Source organism: Opisthocomus hoazin, chromosome 6 (assembly GCF_030867145.1).
Source record: "Opisthocomus hoazin isolate bOpiHoa1 chromosome 6, bOpiHoa1.hap1, whole genome shotgun sequence".
Taxonomy (NCBI): Eukaryota; Metazoa; Chordata; class Aves; order Opisthocomiformes; family Opisthocomidae; genus Opisthocomus; species Opisthocomus hoazin.
In genome coordinates, this window is record NC_134419.1 from 68538356 (window position 1) to 68558025 (window position 19670).

The 19670-nt window shown below is 40.2% G+C and overlaps 1 protein-coding gene across 8 annotated transcripts in view; it reads left to right on the plus strand.

Annotated features, from left to right (window-relative positions):
• Positions 1-19670, plus strand: part of ADD3 (adducin 3) — a 108654-nt gene that overhangs the window by 3579 nt on the left and 85405 nt on the right. For 4 of the 8 annotated variants that reach the window (XM_075423707.1, XM_075423705.1, XM_075423715.1 and 1 more), the window contains exon 2: positions 3501-3598. The exons of 3 other annotated variants lie outside the window; for them this stretch is intronic. The gene's annotated coding sequence lies outside the window, so the exon portion shown is untranslated. Of the gene's footprint in view, positions 1-3500; positions 3599-8354; positions 8375-19670 lie in introns of those variants that run through there. One more of the 8 variants, XM_075423710.1, reaches the window with a different exon arrangement.

Here is a 19670-nt window from a genome sequence, read left to right on the forward strand (position 1 = left end):
ATGTTTAGTACTAAAAAGTTGAGGTGTCCTTCAGATTCATTGAAAAGTTAGATGGTTAAAGGAGGCTTGAGAGCTGCAGACCTCAGTGTGAGGGTGATGGCTCCTGGTTGGTGTCATCGTCCTGTCCCCTGTGCCCCTTCCCCCCAGATCTTCACGGTTTGGTAAATGTGATGCAGGTGTCTGTTTAGTTAGGACTCTGGGAGCAAATTAAAGGTAGTGTGTGTCTTATGGTAGTAGTGTCAATTCTGCTTGACAAGGATGCAATCAGCTGTTACAAAGTGCTAATTAGGGAAATGTTGTAATAGCCTCATTCATTGTTCCAGTCTCTTAAACTGTGCTGGTCTTGGCTAGGAAGAAACTCTTTTCTTGCCTTGTATTGTTTAATGTGTTAAAATCCTAGTGACATCAAAGCAGCAGGTGGTTTTCATGTGAGTTAGCAGATTGCAGTGAGGGTCAGTAAATCGCAAACTGGTGTGAGAGCCCCAGCTTGCTTTGTAGCTTTTCACCTTGTGTTTTCTTGACTCGCAGCAGCTAACAGCTGGGAAATCCCCTTTCCCTTGTGCAGTCGGTACCTCCTGAAGTTACTGCTCCAGCTGAGGTACGTAGCAATCTTGAGTACCGTAGAGCTGATGGCAGCTTAGTGCTGGTCTTATTGTTGCTGCGCTGCCCTGAAGGGTACCTAGCACAGCGCTGGTGTTAATGGTGGCTGGCACTTCAGTCAAGAGCTGAACGGTCTGCTGTGTTGGCCAAAGTGAGAGGATTCTGCTGAATTGCATTGAAAATCTGTTCTTCTCGAGTTCATCCACACCTGTAATAATTGGTGGCAAGATTTTTTTTTTTCAATTGTTGCATGTATTTCATTATTACACAATGTGTTGTGTTTTGTGGGCTTTTTTTTTTTTTTTTTTTTTTTAGAAAATGAGCATTCCTATACATATCATCCATAGCTATTATGCTAAATATATGATGTAGTTTAGAGGCCAGTTGGATCTGCATCTTGTGTTTGCGGATGCACAGTAAATGTCAGTTCTGGAAGCAGGGAACTTACCACCCAACCAAGCGTTCCTGTGCATGTTCTTCTGATGGTAAATAGAAAACCTTGCTGAATGGATAAAGCTTGTTTTACTTGTTCTAATATAGTAAAAACAAGAAAGTAAAAATATAATTTAAATTCCCCTCCCAATGTGGACTGGCTGTTGTTGAAACAACGCTTTTTTGACAGCTCTAGAAGTCTTGACAGAATGCTGTGGAACTGATTTGGTACTGAAGTTGTCTGTATGATTCAAATCATTTTTAGATCAATGAAAATTATAAGTTGGCTGGGTTCAGAGAGATTGCTGGTATTAATGTAAGTTGTTTCATATAATTTAGTATCCCAGTACTTGCTTAGCAACCCACATGACATTTTAGTCTTTATGGGTTTATATACAAAAAACTCTGTATTTATGAAGAGCATCAGTAAGGCCACAAAGTCAAGTACCTGAAAGCTGGATAGTGCTTTCCAAAGAAAATATTGTGGATTTAATAATGAAAATTAAACTATAGTATTGGAAAGTATACTTATGAGCCCTTGTGTCAGGAATTTTGGCTCAGATGCTTTAGATCTAGTAGACACTTAGCAGAGGCAACCTTCAGCCTAATGTGAAAAATTAGGTGAAACTGAAAATAAGATTTTGGGACCGAAACAGCGGACAATACTAGGCAGTGCATCCAGCTCTGTCTAGAACCAAATACAATGACACAAAAATAGTGACCTCGCCAGTACCTTTGCGCTTTCATTCCGCAGATACACAACTGTTTTTAGGAGTGCTGGTGAATTGTATGACAATTTCTCCAGGCTGCTGGTCAATGCTAAAACAGGAGTAAAACACAATTTAAGCCAGCTCTCTTTTAATATACCAATTACTGCTATACACCAGACAACCTATACGGTATTTGCTGTGCGTCCTAAACCCCCAAAACCAAATCAAACCACTGAATTCTTAGAACATACAAACTTTATTTGGTGATTGCATGATATAGTAGCCTGTGGAGGGTAAGATCGAGTATTCTTATGGTTGTTTTCAGCTGTATTGTCTGCAATTTCTATGATGGTGCTGAAATATAGGGTGCAAGAAGCTGTGTATAAAACTAATGCCTGGCACTCCCATGTTAACAGAATACAACATTAGCCCTTCTGATGTAATATTACTGCTGTAATAAATGAATAGCTAGTCAAATAGATATTTCTGTTGTGATGATTAATTCGTGATAGTGCCCACAACAGGCCCATCATCCTGCTTCAGTACTTGATTGCATAAACATTGCATTGTACTGAATACCCAGTTAAGGAGTAATTGTCTTTGTAATGTTCACAGTTAATCTGTACAGTTTCTGGCTTTCAATGGCAGCTGTCTTTAAATGCCTATTTGTCTAAAAGTATATGCAAAGGCAAAACTCAGCTGGGTCAAAAAAAATTTGAGTCAGAGTAGAAGGCAGAAAGCAAAGATGTTCATGGTCTTTAATGAATTTACTAAATGGAAGCTGTTGTCTCTTAGGGAAAACTGGGTATTTTCACACCAAAGGCTGTGTAATTTTCTTAATCCTGAAATTATTTAGGTTGTGAAAGAATCTGTGGGTATGTGTTAATTTTTTTTCTTTTTTTTTTTCTTTTTCCATTCCTATCGATGAAATAATACTGAATACAAATCAGATCTCTCACTGATATGCTGATTGTTATGGATTGACTATCCAGAACTATTTGTCTTTGACATGTAGCTGACTTGGCATTCAAAGGACACGTGTGTGTTCTGTGTTACAGAGCTTAAGGACTGGAGTGATACAGTTGGAGAGCTTGGCAGATACCTCCGCGCGTGCATGATTTGGAACAAAAAGCTCCATCTTCTAAGACGAAATGTCCAAAGTAGATTGCTCAGTCAAATTTTCATAAATACTTTTATTGCAAAGATTTAATCCTGAGCAGTTGAGGAAAAATAAAAAAATGAAGTTGTGATATATGCTTTAGTAATGGCTACTACAATGCTTTATAAAGCAAAGTATGCCTGTAACTAGCAAAGCCTTCTTTATATGTTTGGCTTATTCCTTATCAACCTGCTCAAAATTGTGGGTCTGGTATTGAGCAAAAAAAAAGTGCAGAAGAGCTTGCAAATATATTGCAATCTGTGGGTTTTTAAAATAAAAAATAAAAAAAAAAAACCAAAACCAGAAACCAAACCCACTAGTCTGGCAGTCAGGCTCCCCCCTCCTTTTTTACCCTGTTTCAGACTTTGTTTAAAGAGTTCTGCAGCATACAAACAGTTTGAATACATCTATGTAGTGCTAGCATGAGGGAGTCTGTACTCAAAACCAGTTAGTTTAAAAAATTGCATCAAAATCTTGAAATGGATCCGGGTCGCTTCCAATTAAAACATATAGCATGTGAGCTCAAGACAGCTCAGTTTAACTATGTAAAACATTGAAGCTGTAAAATGTGAGGAGGTGGTTTGTTTTTTTTTTTATAGGTGCCTGGATAGTTTGCCCGTAGGTGGCAGAGGGGCAGTGTGGGTTCCCGTTTTACATCAGATGTTTTCCGGTGAGCCAAGCATGAAGAAAAACTGAGGTACTGCTTCCTCTTTAAATGGTTGTTGCATACACGTTATGCTCTTTGTGTGTGTTTGCTTAAGCTTAGATGTTTTTTAAACAGCACTGTAGGTAATTTTAAAAGCTCTAAGACAACCCCTGGTTAAGGGCTAGATTTCAAAGACTGTTTGGTTATTCTCAATCATCGTACCATTCAAAACAGAAATTTTTGCTGTCTGGTCAGCAGAGAATGTTCTTTTTCTTGCCATTCCTAACATGAGTGTTTTATTGTATATGAGTGCTTCTAATCAAATCGAGTGACTTTTAATGTATTGCCAGGTGGGACCCTGGGTCCTTCACAATATCTTAAGTCCGAAAGTCTCCAGTTGCCTGGATCAAGACACGGTCTCTTCAGAGATGGACTCAGTGGCCAATGGAGACTTAAGTGCGGTGGGATGTCTTCTATGCCAGAGGAGTGTCCTGCAGCAAGGGTGGTCAACTCTTCAGTCTGACACTTTGTGAAATCTTTGCTTAGATGCAAAGATTGTCAAATCTCTCCTCAGTTGGCAAACGCATGCAACTTAAGTCGGAGTGAAAGGGAGGGAGTGCTCTGTCCCGTAGGGAAAGTGAGCGGCTGCCCAAGCTCACCCTCTAAGCTTGGGTCCATGAACCATTTCACAGGAGCCGACAAGGCAGGACAAAGTATAGTAGCCCTATTGTCCCAATATTTATGTTAGGAGATCCTGTCTTTCCACTAGAAAAACTCTCCCTTGTTGAAAAAGGTTGAAATCCTCTTCTTTAGGAGGAAAAAATAGTAAAAAATTTTTAAAAAATAGCATGTGTTGCTTCCTTTCCTATTAATATTGGCTAGTATGTTGCATAAGACTCTGTGTGAAATGCTGACTAAAAGGAGCCTTTAACAAGAAAAAATAGCTTGAGGTATATCATGTAACGCTAGTGTCTGGCTACTATCAAACATACTGCAAATGTATAGTAACAGGTATTGTGTGCAGAAAATTTATCTTTGTAGTAGAAACCTGATGTTGCTATTCCCAGGGGGTAAGTTGAATTACATTATTACTGAGGCTGAGCTAGCAGAGCTTTGCTTACAGTATACATATAGACAAGATGGTTCTTTAGAGGGGTGACCTTTGCTGTGTTTTGGTTTCAGATTTCACAGGGAACTATTTCAAATTTTTTAGCTTCAGTCCACACCCTGCTGGTGGTTAGCTATAAAACTCTTTGAAGAAAGTTCAAAAAAAAAAAAGTCTGCCCTTTATTACTTTATTAACGTTAGATAAAGGTCATTTATTTACTGCTTTTGTAATAAACAATGCTGCCACTGTTACTTGTCAATATAACTGATAGTTCAAATATGAAATTAAAGCTACAGAATTACTGGTTACAATGTGCAAGTGCATAGTGTAAGTAATTCTTTTTTTATGACTCTTCTGTTTATTAGTTAACTTGAAGAATGTGTGCTAGCATATATTTGTGCTGCAGAAACTATTATGGTTGACATGGCATAATGTAGTGTACTCCTTCCAAGGTTATTCCACCCTTTCTCTAAACTTTTGTTGGTTACTCTCTCTCCCCAAAACCAAGTTAAAGAAACAAATTAAAGCCCTGTAGTCCTGTTTAAGAACTCAGTCAAATAAGAAGTCTGCGTGTCACCATTTCAATAAATATATTCACCTCTTAAACACAATCACTCCTCCGTAGGACTCTGATTTCCATCTGATTAAAGTATTTCGTTTGTAAGTTATGACCAAGCTAAAGGGACCTCTTGCTCTTTCCTCCGGACTGAGTAGTCCTGCCCCATCCTCTCTTGTGTAAGCCCTGCTGCTTGCTGGACTTGGGCAATCCACCGTGAATTGCAGCAGAATACTTCCTCTCCCCCTTGTCTGCATTGACTGTCTTCAAGTTGAATTAGCTCGAGAGGGTGGAGTGAGCACTGCAGTGGGTGCAAGGTGTCGAAGGCAGCGGTGAGAACCAGTGGGGAAAGGGGGGAGTAGAGACATGGAGGACTGTCAGTGCCGAGCTTCAGGTTGACTCCAGGTCTTAATCCTTCAGTGGTGACAGCTCCTGCAGTGCTGGGAGGCAACGTAAAAATGTAAGTGGAAGGTGTTTGTGACTTGAGCCTTCTGCAAGGGTACTTGTTTGTGGGAAGGTGAGAATGAAAAAGCTGTTTCTCTAGGCTTTGAGACATGATGTGGCAGCCACTAGGTTATGAGGTTCCGCCCACCCTCCAGAACTCTCAAAATCTGAGAGGGTATGATCGTGTTTAAAGGGAGGCTCTTTGGCATAAATACAATGTTTTGGAGGGAGAAACTACATAGACTTCAAAATTATTTTAATTAAAAGAATCTCAGCATACTTGGCTGAGCTACTCTGGCTCGTGTCATGCACCCATATCCCAGCTCCATGGGACTGCCAGTGAGTGACAGTCCTGGGGTGGATGGAGGTGTTGGGTTCTTGAGGTTGCTTTCTGTAACAGCCTTCGCTTGTCTCTAGAGCCTGCAGTATACATGAGTAGCACAAGACGCACAACTGCATTTTCTATTGTAAAATAAAAAGGTTTTCACTGTTGAACAGTGTGTACCATTGCTTTTATTTTTTTGGTTGTATTTCATAGTTATGTATAAGAGATGGAGGTTAAATATTGCCATAGGAAAACGTCATTGAGTCATGTAGACCACAAACCACAGTGTCTCTATGTTCAGGAACATACAGAACAAATTATTTCTTTGGTAAGAGGAAAGGATGGGGTTGCACTTGGTTGTAGTAATGAACTTATGCATAAGTTTACAAGACAACTTTATGTATAAAGAAGTAAGGATTACATGGAGTAAAATGCATACAAATCGGTTGTTTAGCATAGCTCATCCTGCCTCCCATGAGTAACTATAACTTGCAGTCTCTTACATGCCTTTGTAAATGGTATTGCCTCTCTTCTCTTCCATCCAGGTTCTCATCAGTTAAATGATGTGTAAGAAAACCTAGCGTTTTCCCAACGCAATTTGTTGTTAACCCAACAAATTTGGCAGAAGAATTGTTTTAGAAGTGCAGTGCTGAGTTTCCAACAGCAGAAAGCTGTTTGCTGTTTACGTTGACTAAAATCGTTCCAGTTACTCTGTGCAGGTGGTGAATGGTACAAATTCACAGTGTGATTAGTGGTCCTGCAGACAGCACTTCATGGTCTTCAGTGCCGGGTCCTCTTAGCTTTTTGCTGGACCTCTCTCTTTTTCCTTCTTTCTCTTTTCCTAGCTGCAATGAAACATCGTCTTCAAAAGTTTGTATTTTCTTTGTTTGATGTGATGTGCAGGCTTCAGTGCAGATACTTAAGGAGTCTTATCAAAGTAATACTGGCTCAGTCAGAGTAAAGATGCTTTAGTTAAATAGACTATGGCTGTGTTTAAAAATAACAGCTCTGGCTGTGTCAGCATGTTGGACGACCTGATACTGACTTCCAACAAAAAGAGCTTCTGGAAATTACTTTGCCTGTTGCATGTATTGCCCCCAGTGTGAACTTGTTTTCTGTTGGTAATATTTCCATGTCAGATGAACCAAAACAGAGCCCCTGAATTTTAAATGAGATTAGCCAAATGGCTTCAGAGAGAGCTTGTTATGCTGGGTACTTTTTGAATGGATGAAGAGGAGTAGCAGCACTTCTGCTCTTGTTCACATCATCAAAACGGTGGTGTCTGGGCTTGGGTACAGACACCGTCCTCATCTAAGCTCGGTAGTTTTGGGTTCTCCACCATTTGATTTCTGTAGGAAAAAGGTGGGGTGTGTACTCTGCCAGCCCGGAATCTGTCTGTGTGAAACTGCCGTGGTTGCTCACGTGTAGGCTGTTGCTTTCTTGTTATAGTAAAGCGTGTGAAGGAGCTCGTAAGTAATTCCCATACAATTCTCTCGTCTCACCCCCAGCCCTGGTTTGGCTTTGACTTCTGCTGCCTTTCTGAAGACTCATTTCAAGCATTGGTATTCTTAAAAAGTCTTGGTTAATGAGATATAGGCCATATGCAGAGAAAAAAAAACCTAAAACTTTTCAAAATACTATGTGTGTCTGATGTTTATTCTGTTTGTTATGGTTCTTGTTCTGTGTGGGTTTTCTGTCCTTTTTTGTTTGTTGGCAAGGAAGATAGTATTACATTCTTGTACCAAGAGGAAGGGTATTAAGCTTACTCATAAAAAGATGATTTATTAACAAATATAGTTTTTCATTTTATCCATTGGTTGTTTTTTTTAAAACTCTAACCATAGCCAGATTACTGGCTTCATTCATACGGTCGTTGTATCAAGTTTGGATGCTGTCTTTGTTAAATTATGGCTCCTGAGGGTTTTCTGGTACAGAGTTTCTGCAGTCAGGGGAAATTAGGGTATAATAAAGAGGATCCGAGGACCGGACATAATGATTCTATATAATTGAAATAAACAATGCCGGATTTGGCTGATTTTGGATTTTCCATCAAATTTTTTTATTGTCATTTGTTCATTTTGCTTTAAGCAGCGTTTAAAACTGAGGCAGCTTGAGTGCCTGAAGTAATTGAAAGACCAATAGCAGACGATTTGGGCAATACTTCTAATTGCTGTATCCTATCTTCACACATTTATTCTGAACTCTGGCTTACTCAGGAAGTCTCCTTGATTCAAATGCCATTAGAACAGTAAATTCAATGGGAGATATCCAGACTGAGTGAAAAGACTCTGACTGAAGCCAGTATAATAGACCTGGCTGTGCCTGAGGTTGCTGAAACCTTGTTCCAAGCATTCAGCTCATGGTCAGCGAGAAGCAGTGCTGCTTTCTGGCACAGTGAGTACCAGACTTTCCTTGCTGCTGCCTCTGACTTGCTGCAGCTGTCTGATAGGTGTTAATGGTGTCTTTCGCCTTCTACTACAGTTAGAAAATATTATTAATTGTGATATGCTAAAATAGGGATAGAATCATCAAAATGTACTTCAGGGTGCAAGCAAATTTGCTGAGAGATTCTATAAATACATGCCTGTGCCTCTCAGCCAGAAATACGGTGCGGAGTAAGGCAGCAGAGTATGCCGGTGGTTTGCTCTTTTTCTGATGTTGAGCACTGCCAGAAGAAGAATGATGCTGAATCCATTTCTCACTGCCTCTGCTATGCCAGAACATTGGTCTTTCAGGGTAGAGTGTGTGTGGTACTGCAGTTTCTGCAGGTACCTCTCAATGAGAGAGGAGGGAGAAACACAATGTTAGCTTTGACATTTGCAAACTAATGGATACCACAGTAAAGCTGCTGAAGTCAAAACTGTAGCCATTTTTTTAATGTCCTTTTAATTATTTTAGAATGTTTTGGGGGTATTTTTTCCCTGTAGTTATTCTCAGTTGTGTGTTTGCGCACTGGTGAAATTTGGTGCAACGATTGAATCGTATTCAATACACAAAACTGTTTCCTCTCCCCCTCTATTTCTGCACACACTCTTCAACATACCTTATCCACTGCTTTATTCATACGAATCTAGGAGAGACTTTCTTGATGATCTTTTTCTTAATGAAGCTCAACTGTGTAGCTTTAACTCCTTTTCTGCTCTTATTTACTACCCATGTTAGAAGCTGCTCTCTCTGATAAAAGTGAAAGCCCTTACAATGGCTAATCGTGCAGCACTTTGAAGATGAAACGATTTTTCATGGAGCAAAAAGCTGTGTGTGATTTGAGATTAGCGCTCGCAGTGCGTTAGCACTGTGCATTATGGTCAAATTTTATGAACACAGCACTTTTAGTCCTTTTTTTTGTACCATAATATGTATGTGGTACAATAGGATTTACTTGATGAAAAAAGAAAGCTGACAGAAGGGGTAAAACCACGTATTGCCCCAAGGATAAACTTTTGGAAATATTTCTGTGGGCTACAGCAATGGGTATTACATAAGAAAACAAAAAGTTTGCCCTGAAGTGCCTGAATTATTAAAGCATTTGTAAAAGTAGCATTTGTCTGTCTAGAAATTTATTGCAGTGTCCACTTATGACCAGAGGCGAGATGCGTATAGATGCTTGTAAAATCATAGTTGTCTGCAGGAGCCTGTGGATTTTGAGGGTTGCAAGGTTGTATAACTTGGTGTGAAAAACATAAAAGGTTACAGCTGACGTCTTCAAATTGCTTGTTTGTCTTGCAGTTGTGTGCAGTTAACTTTTCTGAGGAGTCTGAGTGACAGTATTATTTAATGTATGAGGATCTGATCTGCTAGTTGCTCCTTGCAGTAAACTGAACTAGCACAGACTTGACCGAAAGCATGCAATTGCACAGCTTTCTAATTAATCAGAGCTCTCTGTTTAGCATATTTGGTAGATCAGGGGCATCATAAAATCAGAAAAGTAGAACTGGCTTGGTTGTGAGATGCAGCGATTTCCTTGTAGCATCTCTTGGAGGGGAGTTTGCACTGGACTCTGAGCCACAGCATCTTTCTTTGGCTTGATCCGTATGGGGGAGGAAAGGCAGGAGGTATTCACACCACTCGACTTGGCCAGCTGAGGCTTTCCCCTTAATCACTTTCTTGCTTTGAATTGCATTTTGGAGAACTCTGTGGATGCCAGAAGCCTTAAAAAAAGGCAAACCCAACTCAGGCTTGCCTGGCTAATTAAGATGCCATGGTAGAGTGGTGTGAATAGCACACTTAAGTTATTACATGGGCATACAAATTCTCTGTACAGTGAGGCCTGGTTCCGTGGATCCCCTCAGCTCCACGCAGATAACACCTGGGTAACAATTCTTTGTTCTCTTCTCAGCTCCTTATTCAGATTGCTGTCATATTTAAATATCCCGTCTGCATATTGGCTTAACCTCTGGAAAGACTTGAGCTGTGAGATGTTTTTTTTTTTTAAACTTTTGGATACAAGCTGTGTATATACTGCATTATGTTATCTTTCTCCTTTTATGAGATTTTAGCCCATACTGATGCGGTAACTGCTGGTGTTCACCCTTTCTGGGGATAATGAAGCCCTTCATGTGAAATGGTTGGCCCCTAGTAAATGAATGAAGGTTTTGCCATTGATTTATCAATGTGTCCAGAAACCACCTGTATGTTTTGGGTCCTCAAGCAATTTGTCTTCTTTATTAAGAAAATAAACAAATGCACACACATCCTCATTTGTTTCTCCTACCCCGCATCCATAGATGGGCTTCAGAATCAGTCAAATCAAAATATTCTCAAATTGGGGGTTCTTTTATGTTTGAAGAGAAAGCTTTGCTAGCAATGCTTGTGTATATAAATAGTAGGTAAGTGCACCTACTCAGCCGGGCTATTCTTAAGTGAGGCTGTAGCAGCTGAAGTTTGGAAGTAATTTTTAGGAACTGGGTAGATAGACTGCATGTGGGTACAGCTGCTCACCTGCATCATCCACCCTAACCGAAGCTGTTAGAAAGGCTTGGGTGAGAGCATAGCTGAGCCTCCGCGCTCGGACGCTCTGTTGGCCTCTGTCACTGAAACAAGCTTTTCCTCGTGGAGCAGAAACAAGTGCTTTGCTCACCTCTGGGCTCAGATTGCCTTGTTTATGCTTCCTTGCCAAAGTTTCCTCTCTGAACAAGCCATTAGGTCTAACTGCATTTTAAATCAATCTGATTCCACCACTAAAGAGAGTTTTTATACGACTTTATATATATAATGTATTTTTAATCCTGTTGAAAATTATGCTTAATTCAGATGTAACAGATATTTAAAGTTCTTGTTAAAGGTTGCTTGGGACATTTTAAATAGTTGTGAAAGAATCCAGTTGTCCGATCTTCCTGCCTCCAGAAGCAAATATGGTTATGCACATGTTGATTAGAAACTGCCTGGTCATGAGAGGATTTTAAAATTGAAGCTCCATTCACATATTTTTTAGATGAAAATAAAACTTTTCCCTGCTTTGATTTTATTCTTCAGCTTTTTCATCATTTCATATGACTTTTTTAATACCTTGCCTGGAAGAGATGATAATCTAGATTAGTCAAATATCTGAGTTTTACCAGTAAATGTAGGTGCTCATAGGGAGTGATGACCTCGGAAAGAGTTATTTAGTTTTATTTTTCAAGGGTCTAACCAAAAGATAATTTGGGGAAGAGGGTTGTTTTCTTTTTGACTGTTGATTTTAAGTGATGTCTCCGATAGGTAGCTAACCTAGCTTCAGGTACTTTTATTCCTTCAATAAATACATTACCAAGGCAATAACCTCAGTAACCATGAACAGTTTGGGAGTCTTACTAGTTTAGCTGTATATGAACAAAGAAAGTAGAGTGAGACTAAAATGATTATATAGAGAGTTTTATGTATTGTGTGTATATATAGAATTTTTCTTAAACATTGATAAGATGTTATCTATGCATATGAATATGAACTTGTCTGATCTCGTTCAGGAGTGTGTTTAAGAGGACTGTTCTTAAAGACTTCAATACCTGAATATCAAATATGGTGAAAATCTTCTGGATTTAGATGTGGAATGATGCAGTCAGTCTTTCTGTGCTGTTTCTGTGCTGTTCTGAAAAGTGTTTAAATTTTATTCAAGCTTTCTTGAGGTAAGTTGATAGGCTTTATAAGTCATAAAACATGAAAGAACCAAGTTCTCATTTAGACTTTACTAATTTTGAATTTAAAATTTACTTGTTATTTCTATTAATTTTGTTGATTGATCAGGGTTTTATCGATTAAACTAGATTTTATGTTCTAAGCAATGCTAGAGCGCACCAACTAAATCTTTATAATATGCTTTAGTTACCTTACTGAGAGCTCTATATATGCTTTAGTTACCTTACTGAGAGCTCTATAAATTGGTAAGAGATTTTAAGGATGTCATTAGTGATCAGAAACCGGGATGTGTATCAGTTGATTTTTTTTTTAACAGAAAACACTAAAAATAATTCATTAAAACGTCTTTCAGTTTATCCACTACTGTGAGTAGAGTTGTAGTAACTATTTTTGTACTTTGAAAATCAAATTACAAGCCAGGTCCAGACCTAGGTAAGCATTGTTTGTAGTAAAAAAAGCTGAGTCTAGACTTTGTTCTAACTTGCAACATTGCCTTCTCGCAATGAGCTGCTGCAAAGCAGTGTTTCCTCAGTAACGCGTTCAGCTCTTCTTAGATAAGGGTATGCTTGAATTATGTTTGTGACGGAAATGTGAAAGGAGAGGGTGTGTAACTTGTTTAGTTCTAGGGGACATTTGTTGTTAGTTAAGAGACTTAGAAAACAGAAGATGAGTGAAATGATTATACATAGAGAGAATTTTTCCTTAAACATTGGGTTCAAGATGTAGGCCACATCTGTAATCATGTTTTTAGAAATGAGTCCATATTAAGTCATTTCTCTGCCAACAGCATCTGGTTGCACTTTATGTACGTGTTTTCTTTTATAAAGCAAGCAAACCGTATGACCTAACCCCAGTCAGATAAAAATGATTGTTTATAATACTTTGTTTGTTTATATTGCACCACGAGATGAAATACGTCTTCATCTGAAAAACCTTACAGCAGCTTACAGAGGTGAGCAGATGACATCTGCATTTCCAGATGGCCAGTCTGGGATGCTGTGCAGTGTGGTTAATAAGCCCTGCTTAAAGGGATATAAAATTACTAGCTGAACTGCTAATCAAATGAGGGCTAATAATTCCAGGTGCCTGCATGGGTAGTGTCCCCATCCCGTAGAGGCCCTGTGATGCTGGTACCACTCCTGAAGCATTGCGGGGAGTCAGAAAGAGCAATGCTGTGCAGCGACAAACCTTGACAGATGCGATGCCTGTTAGGACAAGCAGCAAACCCCTGGTACTGCTCACTGCTATGAGTAAAAATTAATAAAATAGACTGCAAAGCAGTCGTTCGCAGGAATTGTTCAGGCTAATTTCAGCAGCTTGATCTTAATTATGCGCTTAAAAGTCGCTTACAAAACGAGCTCTCTATGGGGCTTGTGAAGAGGTCCAGCCTGGACTCGCCCTTTGGGTTCAGCTTGGGAACAGCTGAAAGATAAGGATTGGAAATACCTCATGAGCATCAGAGACATGATTTAGTGTAATAAAAAGAGTATTGGGTTGCGATGCCCTCGGAGCAAGGGGAGCTATGCAGTGGGGTTTCGGCTGTTGTAATCCTAAACAACAGATCTCTTCAGCATGTGCCCACCAAGGTGTTTAAGGGTGTCAGCCCTGTCTTTCCCTCATGAAAGTTGGGGCACATGCAGCTGTGAAAAAAGCTGGAGGTGAAGCAGTGTTTAAGCAGTCATATACAGTACTGTACTTCTGATTTTGAGATATATGGGAGGAGCAATTTCCATATAGGCCAACAGACAGTTATTTCAGAAATAGCTTTGTCTGTCAAAGACTTGATGGGTGCTTTTATGCCCTGCAAGACAGTGTGTGTCAGTGAGGGACATACTGGGGAGAGAGGCAAATGTCATCTACTGAAGAGTTTATTTCTTCTCTTAACAGGCTTCGATCAAACACGCACAAGGAAAGGACATTTTGACAATTTGTGTCTGGAGAAAATGTCCTGTGTGGTTAACAGTATTAGCTGAGATCCAGGGTGTCTTTCATTTTGGATTTTTTAATTGATTATTCATACATTAAATTGCCTAGAATATGCAGTGTTCAACAAGTAATACTTTCTTTGACTCCATTTCAACTGATGAGCTTATCTTCTAGCAGCGTAACTTTTTTTTACCTCAGCCATGAGAATGGCAGTGGATTAAAAAAATTTTTTTTTTTTTTGCAATACCAGAACAAAACAGGAATTAAAATACTGTGACTGTTAGACCTTTTAAAAATAGGCATCCTAATTAACATGCTAAACATGACTTAATTATTTAATGTAATTAACAGAATACCTATTACCTTTTTAGTTGCTAGGCTAAAAGGTTTTTAGCTGAGTACAAGCTTTCGCTGTGTGTGTGACCCTTTAGCAGCTTTTGGGACTCTATCCAGCTGGCAGCTTGGCATTGCTGAACAGATGTGGTTGGTCTCTGGAGAGCTGGTCTGTACTGCTAGCTTTATTAATTCCTGACATTCGTATTGATCTGTGGGTTCAAACAAAAGTAAAGAGTCTCACGTGGAAATGGTGTAATGTGTAAGTTCCTGTTGGTCTCTTCCTGATATGTTCAGGGTATATTTTGGTAGGTCTAATATTAGTCTTTGCCGGTCTTATTTGTTGTTTGTACACGTGCATGTTTTACTGTTTCTTGGCTTAGTGTTCTGTTTGTGGTGATTCATAGAGCATCAAAATGTGCAGAAATTATGTTCTCAGCACTTTGGAAGACCTCTCCAGATAATTCCGAACACTGCTTGCTCGCGGGAAGCAAGTGGGTGTGCTGGAGGAGCATTCAAGTTTCCTGAAAGTGCGCGTGATTACTGAGGAACTGCCTTGCAGCTCTCTTCTGAGAAGAGACTTCTTCACTTCTTCCAACTATTATTTAATAATTAAAATCTTGAGGTTGGGGGGAAGTACATTTTTGTGTAATAAGGACAGATGGTGTTGCAAAAGCAATTGACGGTTTGTGGTGATGTACTGGAGTTTGATTTCTCCTGGAATCTAATTTATATCCGCAAAAGGTGAGCTGTAGTAAATTGGGATTAGTATGACAGTAAACTTGAATCACAAGTAACAGATTTTTGTCTGAGTCTCGGGACAGTTATAGTCAAATGTTCTGCGTATGGGAAGTCTTTATGTGCTGCCCGTTAATGTATTATCAAAGTACTAAACTGAAGATTTTTTTTTTTTTTTAATGCATGTCAAATTTAAGGGGAAACTTGAAATGGTTTAGGAGTTTATGAATAAGAACAGTATGACCAGAAGTTGGCATGCTGGAGACAGTGGTCACAGGCCGTTGCAGACGATTTTCGAAGGTTGTCAGTGGAGGATGCCAGTGGGCTATGAATTTGCCTCTTCAGCCACGCTCTGGCACAAATAAACATGCTGGTTAGTGCAGCGAAGGTGCTGCATTAATGCATGTTACTGACCTCATCCCAGGAAATGTACAGCACTAACCAATTTCTGGTATAATTTGGGGAAAACATTTATTTAAATACTTACTGAAAACAGATGTTTGGGACTGTTTCTGTGGGTGTGTTAAAGTCCTTAAAATTTTTAAAAATCCTGAGCTGTAATATAATAACTGATTGTTTATACCTTTCCAATCCTTGGTCTCTGAGACTGCGGTTTGATAATTTCTTGAAGGAAAGCACTTGCTGGTCAGAAAGGGGATTCGGCCTGAGACCACCCCATAGTCACTGAATAGCAGTCATGGCAATATGTGTGTTTTCATTTAGTATAAACATTTTGAACTTAATGACTTCCTGTTTCTAAGGATGAGAATAGTCTTGCTTAAAAAAGGAGGAGGGGGAATATTGAAACAGGAAATGTAAATACATGACTGCACTTTGCTAGTAAGCCTATAGGTTGGTGCAAACCTAGGCGAAAGTTCATGAGATGTTATGATATTACAACGTGCAGTTCCTAAGGTGTTTGTCAAGCAGTTATGTTTTTTTTCATGCAAAGACCCAAAGTTGTGCATTTTGCCGAACAGAAGTGGAACAGGCAACAAGAGTGTGCTGAACAGAACAGCAAACGAGGAAGGAGCGGATGCCTGGGAAGACAGTGAGGGGAGAATATGGATGGTGTGTTAAATGGTGTCTTGACTTAATAAAATGTTACACTGGATAGGATTTCTATTTAACTAGGTAACAAGCCTCCGTTTACATTTCCAAACCAATCTGAATAGGCAAATATTACTATAAAAGAGTAAAAAGAAAAGCTTGGATAAAACCTCAAGATTAGACCTGAATCATTAAAACATCTTTAGCTTGAGTCCAACTGTTGAATGTCAATTAATTCTGTCCTAGTTTTACTGTCCTTTTGTATCTGAACTTGATGTACAGTTTCTCAACATGGCAGTGTTTTAGAAGCAGCATATAAAAGTGACTCTTATGTTTCTTGAGCAGTTTTAGCAGTGGAAGCAAGCGAGTTGCAAAGATCAGTAAGGGCTTGTGTAAATTGACTGAGGCGCATATACTCACGTTACCTTATACTTCTGTAGTACTGCTTTATTTTAGACCTGGACTTGGATTAATTCTGGTGCCCTTCGACATCTCTCTCATGCAGTCTTGCATCACCACTTTATGTAGTGCTCTGTTTGATTGGTGCATGTTTTCTTCCTTTTTTTTACATAATTTTTGTTGAAGGGATCAAAGTGGGCGCAAGAAATGCCTGTAGCTAAAGTTGAGGATCTTGTTAAAGACAGGTACTGGGAGGAGGGGGATAGCAAGGTTTGATTTAATTTTGCAAGAGCTGGGAGGGTGGAATAGAAACCAAGTGAGGTCTCATCCTTCCTTTCTTGAGGGACAAACATATCAAAATAAACAGCATCCTTTTTGCATAGCAATAATTTACATTTGTACTGTTCTAACTGTGCACTTGAGTATCATTTCAACTTAGAATTCTGAAGGAGCAAAAACCATCCCCTCCCAAAAGGGCTTTGCTAGAAGTGTGCTGGAGAGGTGCCTGTGGAAGTGAGTCAGTTTGACTAAGTTACAAATAATGGTCTGTCTCAAGTAGAAATAAAAAAAGGGGGGGGGGGGGAGTGAACTTGGTTTGGGGGTGGGGGGGGAAGGTTAACTGTTTGTATTTTTACACCCTGATAACTTCTATTTTCAGCAAGGCTTTCGACACTGTCTCCCATAACATCCTCCTAGGGAAGCTCAGGAAGTGTGGGCTGGAATGAGTGGTCAGTGAGGTGGATAGAGAACTGGCTGAATGGCAGAACTCAGAGGGTTATCATCAGTGGCGCTGAGTCTAGTTGGAGGCTGGTAACTAGTGGTGTCCCCCAGGGGTCAGTACTGGGCCCAATCTTGTTCAGCTTCTTCATCAATGACTTGGATGAAGGGACAGAGTGTACCCTCAGCAAGTCTGCTGATGACACTAAACTGGGAGGAGTGGTGGATACACCAGAAGGCTGTGCTGCCATTCAGCGAGACCTGGACAGGCTGGAGAGTTGGGCAGAGAGGAACCTGATGAAGTTCAAGAAGGGCAAGTGCAGGGTCCTGCATCTGGGGAGGAACAACCCCATGCATCAGTATAAGCTTGGGGCGGACTTCCTGGAGAGCAGCTCTGCAGAGAGGGACCTGGGTGTCCTAGTGGACGACAGGTTAACCATGAGCCAGCAGTGTGCCCTGGCTGCCAAGAAGGCCAATGGGATCCTGGGATGCATTAGGAGGAGTGTGGCCAGTAGGTCGAGGGAGGTTCTCCTTCCCCTCTACTCTGCCCTAGTGAGGCCCCATCTGGAGTACTCTGTCCAGTTGTGGGCTCCCCAGTTCAAGAAAGTTGAGAAGCTACTGGGGAGAGTCCAGCGGAAGGGCTACAAGGATGATGAGGTGACTGGAGCATCTGTCCTATGAGGAAAGGCTGAGGGAGCTGGGCTTGTTCAGCCTGGAGAAGGCTGAGAGGGGACCTTATAAATGCTTATAAATATCTTAAGGGTGGGTGTCAGGAGGATGGGGCCAGACTCTTTTCAGTGGTGCCCAGCGACAGGACAAGGGGCAACGTGCACACACTGAAGCATAGGAAGTTCCGTCTGAACATGAGGAAGAACTTCTTCACTCTGAGGGTGACGGAGCACTGGAACAGGCTGCCCAGGGAGCTTGTGGAGTCTCCTTCTCTAGGGATATTCAAGACCCGCCTGGACAAGGTCCTGTGCAGTCTGCTCTAGGTGTCCCTGCTTTGGCAGGGGGGTTGGACTAGATGGCCCACAGAAGTCCCTTCCAACCCCTACCATTCTGTGATTCTGTGAATGCTTGACGTGTTAAAATGCAGTGTTCATACTGATCTGGAGTTGGGATTATGGGACTTGGACAGTAATAAGTGCATTGTGAAATGAAAGCTCTTCCTGAGTTGAATGTAAGAATTTCCTTTTGCTCTTGGTAGCAAAATAAGTAAAATTGAGCAATCTTCTGAAGCTTCGCACAGCCCAGGCATTCATCAAAGTAAGCATTTGTCTTCTGAATGTAAGTAAACGTGGGCAGTTTCCTTATTTACATGTTCTGTGTAAACTGGCTGTAACACTTATGTATAGTTTTAGTGGTCCTATTTTGTTTAGTTTTTTATTTTCCTCTTTGGAAAACTGAAATCTCTACAGTGAATGACAAACAAGGATTGCATCAGTAAACTTTGTTGTAGTAGCTATTGCAGGAATATCTGACAAGATCTGTCTTTTGTCTCAACGTGGTGATCCAACCAGGCAAAACTGTGCAGCAGCAATATTTTCATTGGATTGACCCCTAAAAGTATTCCAGTTATCTATTATTTGAGAAGTTGTATTGTTATTTTTATAGAATTTCTTCATATCTTAAGACTAGTCCAATCTCAAAATGAGATTTGGTAGTGTTTTACCAATCAGTGGCAAAAGGTCTGAGAAAGCAAAGCCTGGCGGGGAAGTGAGGCTGCTGTGCCATACAGCAGATAGATGCTCTTGTTGCATTTATACCTGAAAGAGTTACTGTCATCATGTAGCCACTGAAATTATTTATTCTTTTCCAGCTGATAGCCTAAAATTCTTGAGTTGTGAAACTGTCTCATTAAAAGCCTAATCTCCCCTTAATAATGTTGTCTTGAAATGCATTTTAACACATGCTGAAATTTGGCTTGACAGCATGGGCAGTGGTGTAAGGAGTTTCTCTGGTACCAGGCACGAAGAGGACGGCAGTAGGTCCTGCTGTTTTCCCGGCATGTCTGACCTGGACATTCTCATCGACTTCTACCTGTTCAGTTTTAGCCCTTCCTTTCATATGTCTCTCAATTTCTGCATGGTTTGTTTTTTTTTTTTGTGTAAGAAAGATGTGCTCTGAAATGAAGAAAATCCTACCTGCTAAACATGCCTGGAGTTCATGTTAGGGACTGATTTCCACAACAGGCATTAGGAGGTTACCCAGTTGCTGTGGGTATGCCTTTCTTCCTCTCTCTGAAGTGGTAAATGCCCCTCATCACAGGAATTTTTTGAGTACTGACTTCCTTTGTGGACATTTTGGATACAAACCAAATCACACTCTGCTTGAACGACAATAATGTGGTAAACACAGTATTGTTGTTTCTGGTGTTTTTAGCAAGGCAATAAGTGGCAGCATTCTTCTGCTTGGG